The sequence below is a fragment of the Rhopalosiphum maidis genome, chromosome 3, assembly GCF_003676215.2.
Source record: "Rhopalosiphum maidis isolate BTI-1 chromosome 3, ASM367621v3, whole genome shotgun sequence".
In the NCBI taxonomy this organism is placed as follows: Eukaryota; Metazoa; Arthropoda; class Insecta; order Hemiptera; family Aphididae; genus Rhopalosiphum; species Rhopalosiphum maidis.
Genome location: NC_040879.1, coordinates 57320857 through 57335606, shown reverse-complemented (window position 1 = coordinate 57335606; position 14750 = coordinate 57320857). Strand labels below are relative to the sequence as shown.

At 24.3% G+C, this 14750-nt stretch overlaps 1 pseudogene; it reads left to right on the top strand.

Annotated features, from left to right (window-relative positions):
* Positions 1-6576: 6576 nt before the first annotated feature.
* LOC113558126 lies at positions 6577-7320 on the top strand (annotated as a pseudogene).
* The last annotated feature ends 7430 nt before the right edge of the window (positions 7321-14750 follow it).

The window sequence follows — 14750 nt, the reverse complement described above, 5'->3', positions numbered from 1 at the left end:
GCCATCTAATAATTTGAGAAAATACGTTTAAAAAAATAAATTATTTGGTCCAATTATTAAATATATTTGTTAATTGTTTTATTGATTTCTCATCAAGCCAAATCTAGTATATTTGTCTGAAACATAAACTTTGTAGACAGTATTAATTGTGTCTATATTTCAATTAACAAAGAACTATATTGCTAAAATAGTTTTATTAATCGTATAACAATCATTACTAAATACTAATATTATATTATGATTACTGTAACCCTTCACCCACCAGTGACAACATCACAAATAACAACCTGTTTATGATTCAGTAAGACGGGAGTTGGTATTTTGCGCCATCAATAGGTATATGTAAGTACATATGTTGTAAAATATAAAAATATAACATGTATTTTGTGCCACATTTAAAAATTAATTTTGGTAATTTGCGCTACACTTTAAACTGTAATTGTTGGAATTTACCAGCTGATAAATTTACTAATTTCATATCGACTTATACCTAATCTGGTCTAATCTAATAAAGAAAATATATCAAACAATATTGAACAGCAGCATTGTGATATTTACAATTAGCCCTGCCCTTGCCCTTTATTAATCGGATGTGCATTGTAGAAATGTAACTATTAAAATTAACTTAATAATCGACAGTTAAAAATACAATAATCTGTAAAAAAAAATTGTTCTGTTATTACTTACATTATACTTTTATATACATTTATTTAATGATTTTGAGACGTTTTTTTAATAACCGGAATTGTACTTATTTTATATACTTTTTAATAATTTACTAAAAATGTAACTATTAAAATGAACTTGATTGATCAATGGTTAAAAAATATAATGTCAATCTGTAAAAAAAAAAATTGTTAAATTATTTAAGTGGCGCTAATAACAATTTTTGAAGGTTCAAAATGGTGCAGTTAACATGATGCCCTTTTATTTAATTTTATATGGCACAAATTACAATCTTAAAAAGTATCGCAAATTATCAAAATTAATTTTAGATGTGGCGCAATTACATACACCCTATCTGTATTTTACATAGGTATTCGTTCATACATCAGTAATACATTAAGGTATTTTTATTTTTTTTATGAACAAGGAAAAGACGTGAAAAGTATAATCCTACGCGTGTGCTTACCAGGGATGCCCAGTGTGCCTGGGCACCCACCGACTGTAATTAGGTCCTTAAAATTTAAGTACTCTAGCATATATATGGGCCAGTATTTTAACTTGTGTTACAATATTAATGGCAAATGTGTACGTTTAAGAGGACGCCATACCCGCATGTATGTCTCTGTCTTACTAACGTACATCATAACAAATTTTCGTTCAGCAGAATACATTTTGTGATGTTAGCTTTAATAATGGAGTAAATTTACCTATTATCTAATTTAAAGGTAAGGATATTATTTAGACTATGACATATGATTTTATTGATATTATCATTTTAAAGTGAATTATGAACATTTTAAAGTTGTTATATTTTAAATAGCTGTAACTCACTTTAAAATAATATCATTCAAAACATATGTCATTGTCTAGATAATATTCTTACTTTTAAATATAAGAATTATAAAACTTGTTGAGAGCTACAAAAATAAATCGGTGTTATTACTATAGTTCCCAAAAGGAGTAATTACCCAAAGTATTATAATAAATTCGCAAAATCCGATGCGTGGGAAGATTTGACCAAAAAAAATGAATTCGAAACCAAATGAACATAACAAAAAAAATCATCCTTAATGCATCATTACGACGAGGAATGGCGAAGATAAAACGTAGTCAGAGGACTGGCTCAAGTAATTATAAATAATTTTTATAAATATTAAATACAATATCATTAGCCTGAAGTCTTGCTAAGTACTTGATTACTATTTACATTTTGTTTATAAAATATTCTTTTATACCTAACGGTTGTAACTTAAAAATTAGCTTTCGTTAAATAAGCAAATAATAGAATCTACCTATCTATTTGCAAATTACCTATATATAAATATTTCAATATAAAATTTATTGAACTAAAAAAAAAAATATTAGTTTAAGTATTTTGTCATTTTGAATACTTTTAAAATGAAGTATTTAAATAGGTACGTATTTTAAATACAAATTATATGAAGTCGTATTTTAATATGTTCTCTTAACAAGCTATAGGTAAGTCTATAAATATATATATATAGATACACACGAAATATAATGTCTGTAATACGAAAATACAACATCTGGAATCGTCACGTCGTCCTTTTGTGTTATCATTTTTATAACTATTTTAAATATTTTAATAAATTGGATCATAAGCGTGCGCACGGAGGAGGCAACTGCCTCCGCCACGAGATTTTCCGCTTCCTCAAGATCTTGTATTATACATTAATACCTACCAATATTTGATAATATTTGAATATTAATATGTTTAAATGTTCAATATATATATGTATATATACTAGTAACTATAATGCTATTAAAAAATAGTAAATTGTAAATATTAAATAGTATTAAAATCCACAATTAGTGTGATACATACGTTAGCAATCCTTAACAAAATTTCATTTTGGATCCAAACAAAACAAAATACACATTTAAAATTTATGAAGAAGTAATTAAAATTTTTAAAACATTAGACCCTACCACTAAACGACGTATATGGAACTTTAATAAAACATATTACCTACTTTAAAAGTTGTTCAAATTATGTTTTCTTATTTATTAATTTTTTTTTATTATGTACCTATTCTTAATTATTTTTTATTTTGTCTTCTTGATCGTTAAGACGTTAAAGACGTTATTATTAAAAAGGACTTATTGAAAACTGTTTTAATCATTTTATGTTTAACATAACCAAAGCCGTAACAAACTCATTTGACGCCTGAGGCAAGTTTGAGTAAATGCGCCCCCCTTCCGTCAAAAAAATCTCATTTTGAAAATATTAAACTATTATATATTTGTTTATTAGAGAAATAGTCAACTAGTATTTATTTTAAAATTCATTTTAATTGACACGTATAAAATAAATCTCATAATAATTTATACTCTTTTTATGCAAACGTCGTTTAAAATTTATTTTTTCTACTTATCCAGTATGCTTCTTCAGTAGTCTTGTAAAAAGGTATTAAAATACTGCTGTATACTAGTGTATTCGCATGAAAAAGTATTAAAAATACTTTTAAAATACTTATAAAATAATGTATTTTACGAATACTCACAAAATATTTGTTTTAATTATTACAGATCTACATACCTAAACCGTACCTACCTAATACAGTACATTTTAAACATTTTACAATCAATTCTCTGAATATTTTTAAAGATAATAGCATATTGGCCCAAAACAGTTAAAATATGTTCTTTTATAAAGTCAATTTTTTCGAAATTTTTATCTGAACTTTTTTTTTAATATTTAACATTTTACTATTTATTTTTATAAGATATTGATAAAACTAATTTATTTATAATATTTAAATACAAGTATTAAGTATAAAAATATTTCTAAAATTTATTCAGAATACTTAAAAATACTTCAAAAAATTGTATTTGGAATACCATAAAAATATTTAAAAATGTATTTAAATACTAGTTTCCAAATACCTGTATTTGAATACTTTACTAGACTACACTTAAAGTCTTAAGTGTTTTGTGCCTGGACATAACTCTGGGTTACCCGAAAAAAATAAAATAAATAAACAGCAGGGAATACAACTGCAGAAGACGTGAGCTTGAAATGCATTATGTGTCATACAAACTTTAGTATGTTATTTGAGCCCTCATCGGGAGTTAGCGCTCCCGGTGACAGTTACAAGTAGTGTAATTGAATAGTTAAATACTTTTTTTTTAAGTAAAACATTTTTAAATACTCCTTAAATACTATATATTGGTAGAATAATATTTTAATTTAAACAATTTATCAAAGTTTAGCGCCCCCATTTCATTGACACCCGAGGCAAATACCTCAGTCGCCTCACCCTTGCTACGAGCCTGAACCTAACTCTTAACCATATAGAACAATACAATGGTTTGAGAAGATTTATTTAAATTATCGTTGCCTCACATCAAGATCCTAGCTGGGAAAAATCGGAGAGAGATGTTTGGAGTCTAGATCTCCTTAGCTAAGGTATTTCCTCCCGTACTAACAAGACCTGCGCACAGTTATGAATTGGATAGTTGAGTATTCGAATCTTCAAATAGCTCATTGTGTGCTATAGTCTATACTCTATATACATTATTTATGTATTATAAATTCACTTATTTACTAACATTATGTCTAGAGGGACTCTTGAATGACTGCATATTTAAAAAACAATTTATTTTACATAAGGAACGAATGAAGTTTATGAAAGCACATGGTTTGCCTTCAAAAGTTTGGCCTTTATTATGTATAAAGATTAATGAGTAAGGAAAATCCACGACCTACATTAAATACAGTTAGTAAAAACTAAAAATGTTATAATATTGTTTTAGATTAGTTCAGTTAAGATAAATATTACAAATTGTTGGATTGTAAAAGAGAAAATATAAAGTACAATATACCTGTTAGATTTTCTTATAAATCTTTTGTAAATTATCTAGGGCCTGTATAATTTAACTGTATGCCATGCCAATATAAAAAAATATTCACTGTTCCAAATTTAATATTTAAAAAATTGTATATCATTGGTTATTTTCTCAATTAATCTAAGACCTTCATAATATGTTTCGTTATATTTAATATGTAAAATTATCTCATTTTTAACATTTTTCTATTGTTAATATTATTTTAATTTCTAATATATTCATTACTTTAGTTTGCTAATTATATAATATAAATTATGTTTTTAATTATTAATATTACTCTCTATCTCTAACACAAGCTAATAGCTTAAAAGGAATAGATAATCATGTAAAATATCTGAAATTATTTGTATTCTATGTAATTTATGATGATTTATTCAAAAAGCGGTTTTCCATTTTGTAAATAACTCACTCAGTTTTTTAAAATTCCGCCATCCGAAATTCTACACTTACATCCGTCATATATAGCAACTAGTCGTCAACATTGTAACATTCAAGCTTCAAGCGAACTCTGTTATACATATTAGTTATTACGGCGTTACATTACACCTAAATACTCCAGTGAACACTCCTAGAATAAAAATGTAAATTTTTCTAAAATATATGGTGAAAAAATGTTTTGGTATAAAAAAAATTATAAAACGTAAAATATTTTAAATTTGCGTGAAAAACACTTGTTATGATTTCAACGCAATAGCTAAATGTTATTGACTACAAAAGTACAAATAATAAATAAACAGTTCAATTATCTTAGAAATAGATATTAGAATAATTAGATCCAAGGAAATATATAACTTAGAACTATTAATACCATAAATATGACAAATATGTATTCATTTACTTGGTACTATTACTACTATTTATATATGATAAAACTCTGTGATACAATTAGAGACCATTATATTATACATTTAACATTTATATACAGGTTATATTATATTTTATTTTTATATTTAGTGAAGTGGAGAATAAACACAACTATCTGTATTTGTTATAGTTATAAACATGAAATGATGGAACTATAATAAGTTATAAGTTTATAACTATTATAAGTCAACTTTTTATTAAATATTAATCACGACTCACGAGTCTTTCTACAACTATCATTGGTCCGCTAAGCCAACGTTGTTATATTGAGTATTTTTTTTTTTTCATTAAAATCATATCACCTAAAAGCGGTTCTTAAAAACTATTAAATACATACTATAAATGTAAAACAACTAAAATAGATTTATTGTTATTTCTCTAGACCATTATACATTATTTATTATTATTGAATTGAAAGTAAGTTACCTAGTTTATAAAAATAGACGAATAAACAATATAAATAATTTTAATTATGAAAAAAATATATAATTTAATAAAAACATGAACATAATGATAATTAAAGTAAAATATATAAATTATAACAAAGAATGGTTAAGTAGAAACTAGTTTTAACACCAGGGGTGGACCTAGTAGCCGCCGCCGAACCGTATTTCTAAAAAACTGTATATAATTAATAAAAAATTATAAACAAAAAGTATAATATATTATCGACTATATCATAGACACATACAAGTATTGAAGTATGTAGATAGAGGTATTACGGTATGTTATATGTATCTGCTATTTATCTATCTATCTATCTATCTATCTCTTTATCTATTATATATATTATGTTGATATGGACTATGAATCGGAAAGCATAAATGGGTTTCAAACAACTAAAACTTTTAAATGCAGAGTATGTAATACCAAAAAAACAGTATATTCTGAAAAAAATAATGAAACTATGATTCCAATCAACAAAGTGTTCATAAATGCTTGTCAAACAATAGGTACCTATGTTTCTAATTTCTAAATAATGTAAATAATATATATATAAGTGAATATAGTAAATAATATGAATACTACCTATTATTATTATGTAAATCAAGGAATAGGACACAGTCAAATTTCAAAATTAGCAGCTTCATTAGAAATGCCATCATTATCGTGTAATAATTTTATAAACTACAAACCGAAGTAGGATCTATTTTACAAAATACTGCATTCGAAGAAATGAAAAAAGCTGATGACGAGGAACGCAAAATGGCATTAGAATGCGAAGATGTAGATAATGATAACATACCTACCCTATGTGTACCGTAGTGGCCGATGGACAGTGGTCCAAACGATCGTACAAAACTAAGTATGATGCGTTGTCTGGAGTGATAAGAATGTATTATATTCAAAATATTAAAAAAAAATAAAAATAAAAATTACTAAAATCATACTGGTTTTATTAGGCAACTTTTATTGGGATTGAGACACAAAAGGTGTTATTTGTTGGTATACGTAACAAATATTGTATATGTCAAAAATATACTTCAAAAAATGAAAATATTCCTGAACACAAGTGTTTTTTGAATTGGATAAAACCGTCAACTGCCATGGAAGCAGACGGCGTACTAGAGGGGTTTAAAAAAAGTATAGAGATGCATGGTTTGAAATATAATCGCCTTATTGGTAAATAATATAACAGCTTTTTGAATTATATAAAATCACACAAATTTGTTTTATTTACGTACCATTGTATAGGAGACGGAGATAGCAGTGTTACGAAAAAGCTAAATAAACTTTCACCATATGGCCCAACATTTCCAATTAAAAAAAATCGAATATGTGAATCATATATTACGGAACTATAGCGCCAAATTAACTGCTTTAGCTAGAAATACAAAATTTCCGATTCGTATTCGTAAACATATACTTGCAAATATTTTAAGATTTCGCGGAAATGTAATTAAAGCAGTAAAACATTGAAAAGATATTGTTGATCTTTCAAAATTAGAAAAAATTAAAGGTTTGGTTTTAAACTATACATTAACTGTAGAAAAAAATATTAATTTAAAAAACGAATGTTTCTATCCATAATATGAAAATAAAAAATCGGTAGTTAAAATGTAGTTATTTTTGTTGTAAAAGTTGTATATATAGTTACACTAGTACATAAAAAAATGTTTTATTTTTAAGTAAAAGCTTTGAATATATGTATTATGTACGTTTCAGCGATTAGAAAAGATTTATCAAATGGGCCGTATCATCGTCTGGGCCAACATGTTTATTGTAACAAATACTTTTGTAGCCAATTAACGTTAAATGATACGAACTTAGTGCCGATAGCAGAAAAATCTGGTATGATGCAAGAAATTAAAAATTATGTTTTACGACTTGAAAATAATGGAGAAAGCCTTCTTGAAAATAAAAATAACAACATATGTGAGCAATTTAATGTAATCATCAACAAACATATAGTCGAAAAACGTATAAATTTCTCCTAAAGAGGAAACTACAACACTAGAGTTCATGCTGCAGTAATATCATTTAACTCTAAAGAATATACTATGATATTATTTTATTATTGCACATTTCTATATTATGGATTACGGAAATACCAAGAATAATAGGAAAAATTAAAACTAAGGCCCCCCTCTATCGGCTCCAACCAAGTCTCTAGAGTCGCCCCTGTTTAACACTACTAAGTAATAAGTCTATATTTTATTAATTATTTTCTTTTATACAAAATAAGTGCAACATAAATCAAAATTTCAAATAAACAATTGTTTTATATTATTATTATTAATGACTATAAATAATAAATATTACATTTTAGCTATAGTAAGCAACAGAAAGAAAAATTATAAGTAATGACTTATAATGTTTATATGTAATTATTATAATTTCATTTAAATTCGATGTCAACGATGCATGAACACACGGGTGTTACACTGTTACAGCAATACAGCATGTTATGCAATGGGACAATTATAAGTAAACCTAAAATCTTAGGTATTGAACTATTGACTAAACTTTCATTTGAAAAGTGTCATATGAGAATTTACCCTGTAGTACACATGTAATATGTATTATGTATAGTAACAAAACGTCAAAACAATATTATATAATACACAATAAATTCATTTTATTACAAAATACGTTCTTTTTTAAAAGGCTCGGAAGCGGTGATTTCCTGTTTTTCTCTAACACACGCAATATAAGATTATAGACGTGTTCTAATTTTAACGTTCCGATTAATATAATAAAGCGATAAGAATTCTTAAAACAGATTTGTATTTATCGTCATTCGTCAAGTCAACTTGAAAATGACTACCACATTTTTGATATTATCCCCAGAATCCTAAAAATATTATATTAAAAAATTGACATAATTCAATTTTTGGAGAAGCTAAAATCAAAAATATGAAAAAGTTAATTTCAAGAAGACTTTTTATCGCTGAATTCAATTCAATCGGTACGTTGGAAATATAAAACATATCTGTAATCCTATACTGCTCATGATTTTATTATGTTTTTTAAGTTTTTTTGCCATTAGACAAAAACAAAAAATCACCGCTTTCAATTTTCTCTTAAGTAATAGCTTCTTAACCTTTAGAAATAGGATACCCAAATGGCCATGTGTTTGTTTCAATTGCTTAAGCCTTAAGGGGCCGCTATACCAGCATTTGTTTTCTCTGTCTATATCTCACATAATATAACCAATATAATAACAAAGATATTTCGTATTTCCAAGATTACGACTCTCTGGTTCAGTCTAGGGCAAAAGCACCTATTATATATTTTATAAAGAAAAGTATTTCCTGTGCATTGACCGGATAGATTTTTAATATTTACAATTTTGAATAAATTATTAATGGTTAAAAATAATCGAAATTATTTTAAATTAAAACATGCTTATATTTAAAAAAAAATATAATAATTATATAAAAAATTATCTGTGAGTGGAAAATTACAAATGGTTGGCATTTTGAGTACATAAAATATTATACATACTATTTCTACAATTATAATCTACCATATTATTTTGATATTTTCCAAAAAAATTATTTTCTAAGTGTTAGGTACTACTGGGTGCCTGCAGGGTAGCTACTCTGCTCAAAATTTCAAGACATGTATATTATTTATTTTTGTTTACACTCATATATAATGCTTATTGTAACTTTTAATTACAGACTGTATATTATATGTTTAATGTTTATATTCTAATAAATGTTAAAATATTTTTATTTTTATTTTTTTTTTTGGTAGTTTTAGTATTAATAATTTTGAGTGAGCTAAAGCTCCCTCCAGTTTACCTCTAGTTGGGCCGGTCAACACTACTTTCCATTACCACTACCACCCCCTCATCCATCAACCAGTACGTCTCTCAAAGGAAATGAGTGATGACAAATAAAAAAAACGTATCATTTAAATCAATACGGACATTTTCATGTTACGCCACTCAAAATCTTATATATATATATTATGCTAATTACGTGGAAATTTCGTGTCTTATCATAATCACCAAATAATATTTTATAGTATTACTCATATACTTGTTAAAAATATAATTAATCTGCTCACAGTATATATATATATAATATATTATATTCACATATCGCATTATTTGCATTTAATGTTCAACAATAATTTTAATATGAACACGTGCTGATGGATGTGATAATCGTTTTCGTCGTAAACATTCAATATTTAATGGCAATTCCAAAGCCTGTCCGTTTATTTATAACATTATGATTACGTTCAATGAATTATAGAATCTAGTGATTAAGACAAGTATAATTTATAAGGTTGACAATAAACACTGCTATAAGTTATAATAAGACTATTATATAAAACTGTAGATTTTTTCCATACTCCATATCAATATGCCAATATACTATTATTCTTTAACTAATTATTTAATTTTTTTTTTTCATTCAATTTGTCCATTTCTCTTAACTCTTTTTATATATATTTTGATACGATTTTTGTTATTATTTTATTACTCAAAAGCAACAAAAGATAAAAAAAATATATTTACTTTTATCATCACAAATAATCTTGAACATTTTAAATTCCAATAATAATTAATAATGGCTTAAAATTAGTTTAAATATTTAGAAAATATCATTGTTATATCGATGGAGGCGTGATCTTTTAGTGTCTATAAAGCAACTATAGATATTTAAAATAACTAAATAAGTACCCACTCATTATATTGTTACTGTGTTAAAATTATTGAATGTTAACCCCCTAAAGATATAACTACAATTTATTAAAGTATATAGATTAATTATTATTTTGTAAATTATTAAGAGGACACTATACTCGCATCTTTTGTCTCCGTCTTACAAATGTGAAATCTAGAAAAAACTGTTTTGATTTTAACCAAAACATTTTCAATATAGTTTTTTAATAAACAATTTGATTGTGTAATATAATTATAAAAAATAAATTTTAATAATTTTAATTATACCTAAGAATTCAATATAATGGTAGACAATAAATATGATAATACAGGGAACCAAGCCGCACGATGAGTATTATATATAAGTTATTAACTACAATTGTATGGAACAACAAAAAATTGAATTAATATATTTTCTGGGATTTTCAAGTACGAATTAATATTGTACTTCAAATATGAATACAATATCACAATATATATACCAGTATAATGAGTAGAAAGCCGACGATTTGTAAAATAATTATCAGTGGAACTACTGGAATTTAATCAAAAGAAACTAAGGCTCGCATACCTATTATAATTTATAATATTATAACGCATATAAATAATGTACAATAACTATGCTGCACTTGATACTAAGTCGTACAGGTACATGGGAACTATATGACTATGTGTTCGGCGTAAGCAAGTATAAGTAATCAACTTCCGAAAAATAATGTTTAAAATAATACATAATACAATAACTGGTATAATAATTTAATATGTAATATTTAAAATTTGAAAATCATCACTAACATATCCTATGCATAATTCCCACAAATTTATGGCATAGATTGTTTTTGAAAAATAATTTTCAAACCATTTCACCAACCTTCTCATTCGTAATATCATTATAACATTATCAACAATATAAAAATGTATTTCCAACCGCGCAAAAATGTTCACAATATCGCATACAATGCTTAACAGCGCCTTACATTATACCCTAATCGAAGAAAAATATTCATACAGACCATACAGTAAAAAATGGTAAAATTAGTAATAGTGGAATGTTTCAAGTTTTTACGATTAATATTTTTTGTATAATAATAAAATAAATAAAAAAATTAGGCAAATATAAGTACCGCTTAGGCACTCTACAGTGCATAAAGTATCAAGAGATTCACTATTACAAATGAGTTAAATTTTAATTTAAATAATTCAATGATATATCTACCGTATTACACAAAAAATGAATCTAAGCGGAAACAAACTGTAAGCGTATATCACAACGTTATATCATTATAAGTATATTTCATATTTTCATATGTTTTTTTCCAAATATATTATTGTGTTTATTATATTATTTGTAGGGCTGTGAATTTAATGCACTAAAAAACCTTAAAAATGCATTATTTAAAATTTCAAAAAATATAGAACAAAATGCACTTAAAATGGTTTTTAATTTAATTTTTATATTGATATAAGTATATTATAAGCATATAACTGTATTTATTTAATAAAAAGTTAATTTAATTTTAATTTTGATTTTGAAATTTATTGATTCTTTAATAATGCTATTTGCCTGAAAATTTTTTTTAAATTTTTTAAAAGATTTTCAAAGATGTTAATTAATAGAATTTAATTAAAAATACCAAAACACGAACTAAAAAAGGAATGACTTAAAAAATTTAATAATATAAAAAAATGCAAAATAAAAATTTCGTAAATGGATTTGTTGTTACATAATTCAAATTATATACTTAAAAAGCTATGTTTCACAACCACCAAAAAAAAATGCAGTCCAACAAATTCACAGCCCTAATTATTTGTATTTAAATGTTATAATAATATGTATTCATATAGTTTCATACCATATAAAAAAAATTAATAACACCTTTCTGTAAATACCATAAAAGAGTAAAAATATATTTTTTCCTATAGCCTTATTATATAGGTTCATATAGTACATAAATATATTTATTTATCTATAGATAATAAATTAAAATAAATCAAAAATGTCATGACGTATAGTAAAGTTCAAAATAATATAATAGCCAATAGGTATAATATGTAGAATTTAAATCTTCACGGCGAATAATGTTTTTTAAAAATTATAACAAAATAATTTACAACGTTATACTCATCATAATATAGAAATAAATAAATATATATTTTTTTATAATTTAAATTTCAAAAATTCATTATACAAAAAGTAGTTGCAAAATTATCCTTGTATAATTTTTAGATTTTATTAGTTTAATTTAATCTACTAATGAGGCGTATTAAATTGTGTATACAATTTTCGAAACTTAGATATAAAATTAAAAGTTTTTATGAATTTTTATTTAAAAAATAGCTTATAATTTTAACAAATTCTTTCTAAATTTCTACTTCAAATGCATGCAAAAAAAAATGTTGCCTATGGATTTTTAATATTTTTATACAGATAAAAATATATAATTATACATTTATATTTTATACAATTTACATAGACCCTTGTATTACATTTTCAAGAATGTTGACCTAGCAAATAATTTTTTGTCGACATTAAAGACGATAACCGAAAAAAAAATTGATATATACCTATAATGCCTATAAAGTATAAATAATAAAATAATTAAAAAAGAATAAAACATTTTTAAAAATTTTATCATAATAAAAAATAAAAATTATAAGATAATAAACATTCGGTGAAAGTTTCAAATACCTATAATATTATTTCTTTTTTTTAATACAACAAAATTATTATTTTACTGTAAATGAATATTCTTTGCCGTAAAAATTTGAATTTGAAATGTTTATAGACAATTTTGACTACCGGTTTTTTTTATATAAGTTGAAAAACTCATATAGAAAATTGTAATATAATTAAAAATCTTAGGAATGAAAAAAAAAAATTAAATTTGAAACTAAAATATAATTTTTAGATTTAAATACTTATAATAAAACGTTGTAAGCACAAATAGATTTTCGATATTTTTTATAATTGAGAAATTAAAAACTTACGAGGTGCTTTTTATTAAATTTGTAAGCATTTATATTCAGCGATTAATTTTTAATAATTATTTATATAGATAAAACTAAAAAATCTATCATTCCTATAAATAGCTCAAAAAAAGTCAAAATATTTTGTAAATGTTATCATAAATATAAAATAATGGTATAAGTAGTATAAAAATATTATATAATTTTCATTACTTCGATAAATTTTGTATACATTTATTATAGTACATTTTTTAAGTTTAAAAAAAATAAATTATGACTATATATACTGACGATATTTAATATTTGGGGTATGAAAAACTTACTAATGAATGGCCCAACATTAAATTTTCAAGCAATCAAAAACTAATATTTTATGTATTAATCGAATAAAGATTTCAAATATTCAAATTGTGAATAAATATATTTGAAATTTATTTCAAGCTTATAAAATTTTAATATAAATATTTGGTGAAAAATTTAAATCTCAATCAGTTGTTCATTTTAAATTACAACAAAAAAATAAAATGTTGTTGAATAAATATATTATCCTAGCTAGATATACACACTAGACAGGTAGTAAATTATATAATACTTTACGCAACTAACTCTAATACGATTTTTTGTTTATTTTACATTTTCTACTCTTAAATATCAAAAAACCATTATTCATGGATTGTCTCAACTAAATTTAAATAGTTTACAAAAACATAGATTATAAAATATGTTCTGCGTTGTCATTTGACCTTATTAGCTAACTATTAATGTATTCAAATTTAAAATAATTATACAAAGATTAACACATTTTAATAACGAAAGTTTAATTATTTAAGATAAATTTAAATTAGCATTTATTATTATTATATCAATTTCATCATATTTAATAAATAAAACATTAGTATCTACAGTTATATTAGCAGCGGCTACTAATCGCAAGTAAAAAGATAATATAATAGTGGTAATAGATTATTTTTAAAATTCTAAACACAAAACTTGTGTCACAAGTAGTGGGTAGTAAGTATCTATTTTAAACTGAGTTGAAAAAATAACATTTAATTGTAAGAGAGCAAAGCATATCAATTAAATAAAAAAACTTTAATTAAAAAATAAAATAAAATATCACAGAACAATAACGAAATTAATGATAATATAAGTAGGAACCATGAATTAAGATAATTAATTCATGGTATGAACGTAGGTAGGTAGCTATATGTTAAAATATCTAAATGTGATTTTTGACAAAATGTTTTGTTGATAACTTATA